Here is a 3519-nt window from a genome sequence, read left to right as displayed (position 1 = left end):
CCCCCCCCCCCCCCCCCCATTATGGAGCATGTGTAAAAATGCCCTTGGTACACATTCTCTGACTCATTGAAAAAAATACCCTATTTTATAGAATAGCAATAAAGAATAGCGTTGTTTTATTCATAATTAGTAACTTTAAACAAAGAATTATAACTAGATGTTGAACCTATTTTAAACCTTTGTTAGATGGTACAGGTGGTTGTCTAACTTTGGAAAATCTGTTGGATACAGTCTCTTACTGGGAGTCTCGTAGCTGGGAAGAATAAACTGCAGTAATGGGTTGCATATAGATAATCTGAACTACTAATCTAAATTTTTTGCCCTTGGGAAATTTGAGTGAAGTGAGCTGCACTTTGTATCTGTCCAACTTGAATTGTAGTGAGAAGTTTTGTGATATGGGTAAGGGCTTAGTCCCAGCCTCTTTAGAGGCTTTCATGGAAGTTATGGCAAGCCATTAAAAGGTGTTTAAATGTACGCGTGTTAATATTAGCTCTGAGTAAAGAGGGCTATAGATTACTAGAATGGCCTGAATTGGTGTAAATCAAACTAGGTATTAATTAAGAATTCTAGTGTAGGCAAACTCAAATATTTCTGCCTTGGCACCTAATATTTTAAAAGCTAACCCCAGAATTTAGGTTGGTAATGAATTGGAGGCTGAGTGAGGACCCTGTTACATGTTGTACTTTGAGCTGCTCAAATGTTGATCAGTGTTTGTACTAGCTTGAGTTTGAAGCTAGCACTTAAAAGGCTGGTTAACAGGGTCTGGACTAGGAGTTACAGCTGTGAATTGCCACTACAGGGCTGGTGAGCCAGGATAAGCTTCTATCTCTCCTCTAGGTGGGGGTGTTGGAGAGATGGGTTGTGGTAGCATGAACATAAAGTAGATAGGTAGAGAATTAAGGGGATGCAGTGGATAATAAAATGGGAGGTGGAAAGGAAATGAGGACAGGAGATGGGTGGCAAAATGAAGCAAGTCAGCCACTGAAGGATAAAATTAGTAGTAGCTAAACAACAACAAAAAATCTATTTAAAAAGAAATAGAGAAAATAAATTCAAGGAGGTCCTATGTTAAATAAATGACTAAATAATGAATAAATTGGGATTGAGGTGTGGGGCTTGCTGTATGTGCTTCCCATGGTAGTTGGAGGTTGGAGCAGTGAGGGAAGGTACTTTTTGAGGGAGCTACTGCTCCTGCCCTGGGAAGGAGCTCTCAGTTCATGAAGACCAAATCTGGCCCCCTACCTTTTTCCCCCTCCACTCCTCCTGGACTCCACTCCCAGACCCACCCATGCCCTGTGACTAGGCTAGCTGACTTGTACTCTGGCATGCAGGCTGTTTGCATGGGGTTGCATCCCTGGGGGTGGGAGGGCCACACCTCTAGGGGTGGGAGGGAGAGTTGGTTTTGTGCCAGAACCACCAGTAGAGTTCAGGGGGTGGAAAGTTTGTTCCCATGGATTGGGAAAAGAGGCTGATCCAGGGGTGCTACAGGCCTGTGACTTGGGCAGCTTATATTTGGGGAGTGGCCACACACTAATGGAACACAAGCTGGGGAACATAAAACAGAAGGAAACCTGCCCTGTAGTGGTATAACTTTTTAAGCAGCCTAAAGTATGCTTAAAACTAATTTCAGGTGTTAATGTGTAAGACAGTTCAGAGGTTAAGAACTCCAGGAGCCACCTAAGATTCAGGACCTTGTTACACATTCATTTAACTTGTACCATGGATCTCTCTAGAGTCAAATGTTTGTGTCAGTTTACTGTCCCATAACACACATTTGAAATGTCAAGCTCTTGTCAACAATTATGGAGGAGTATAAACGTTTATGTTCTTATAGGCTAAAGCTTGTCTCTCACTCACTGATCTGGAGGAAACAAATAAACAAATTCCTAAAATGGAGCTTTGCATGTCTATCTGAGAGAGGGTCCTTACGGTAATATTTAAAGCTTTGTTGTACCTCTTACTTCTAAAGAGTTACATTTTTATTTCTTTAGCTTGGAGTTATTTTTATAGTAGTCTTTTGCTTTAGTTTGTCTGTCCAGGGTCCATTTCAGCTAGGTAAAATGATTCTACGCAGTCTGTGTGCTTGGAGAGGAAGAAACTCAGAATCAGCACTAAAGAGGTCATTTAAATCCTGTTGATGGGGGGCTTTGCAGATGGATTAGATGACTTTCTACTTCTTAACTATTTGACAACATGACTAAGTGTCTCAACTCTTTTAGGGTTTTCACTTAGGCTCAATTTTAACAAGAAGGTGGCAGGATTAAAATGCTACTTCTTTAGGAATGTTCAATTTCTTTGAATCTTAGTTGAAGGAAAATGTGTTGTCTACCAGTTTTCCCCAGGTGCTGGTATATGTGTTAGGAGAAATGCCAGCCTGCTGCTTCTGTACCTGTAATCAAAGTAGTAATCTTTTGTCAAGGTTCAGTAGCCTAATGTCTTCAGCGCTAAACAAACATGATGCAGAACCTGACCCGGAGCACCCAGTTCCTGTCTCTTGATCCAAAAATAAGTGGATGAAACGCACAGGATTTGCCTGTGGGTGGAGGTGCAGGGTAGCAGTGGAATAACAACTTTTTGCCTAGAGGTGGTCTTAACATGGGTTCAACTAGACGGTGCATGTTGTATAGAAAAGATTTAACTTTTTATTAGTAAATGTTAAGGAGGGAATTTACAATGTCAAGAGGCTGGGGTGGGGGAAGGGAGCTGCCCACCCACCTCGCAAACCTAGCCTGGCTCCCCTGCAATGCTGTAGCTGGGTGAGGGGGGGCCCTATGAAGTGTGGGGAGTGGGGGCTCCCACTCCCTGTCCCAAGCCTTTTGACAGGGACAGCTGTCTTGGCTTTGCCGGGGGCATGGCTGGGGAGAGGTGGTTTGGCAGCCTCCTTGGAGGCTGCTGAAACACCCCTGCTTGCTGGCCAGAGTTGGTACAGGGAGGCTCAAACCCTCCCCACCTGAACACCTGTTGGGTTAAGTATTGCTGTAACTCATGCTTCCCCTTTCCCACTCTCTCTCCTCCCTCACCCCCATGGGTAACCTGGAGATGAACTAGAATTAAATTCCCCTTGCACTGCAGGCTTTTCTTGTGAAATTGAAAGGTAAGTTGGGTGCAGGATACAATTTTCCCCTCAGAGCTTTGAAATATGTTTAGAACTGAGGAAATCTTGTGCACTATGTCAACTGCTGCCACAAACTGAAAGGGGACATTAAAAACACTATCCAGATCTGAGCTGATGATAGTACACAGCTGAAGTTACTACAAGCACATTTCCTGAACACTTTGATTTCCATGAGGATTTTATTTTAAGTTGAAAGCCAGGTTTTTAAAGTATAAATGCATTTAAGAATGTTTTGTAAACCTTTCCTTAGATGTTATTCTGCTTTTTCTTGTTGCCAACTTAAGTGGCAGAATACCGGTAGTTGGCTAACTCAAATTCAAGCTTTTGACTATGTTACATTGTCAGATCATAGAAGTAGGGTTGGGAGGGACCTTGTAGATCTTCAGGTCCGCCCCCCCGCCTGG

General features: G+C 43.0%; 1 protein-coding gene across 1 annotated transcript in view; it reads left to right on the top strand.

The window, feature by feature from the left end:
• Positions 1–3519, top strand: part of MTUS1 (microtubule associated tumor suppressor 1) — a 212743-nt gene that overhangs the window by 30071 nt on the left and 179153 nt on the right. The gene's annotated exons all lie outside the window — the stretch shown is intronic.

Source organism: Gavialis gangeticus, unplaced genomic scaffold, assembly GCF_001723915.1.
Source record: "Gavialis gangeticus isolate Ggan-Ray unplaced genomic scaffold, GavGan_comp1, whole genome shotgun sequence".
Lineage (NCBI taxonomy): Eukaryota > Metazoa > Chordata > Crocodylia > Gavialidae > Gavialis > Gavialis gangeticus.
The sequence above is the reverse complement of the archived record's forward strand: the minus strand, read 5'-3'. Positions and strand labels throughout refer to the sequence as shown.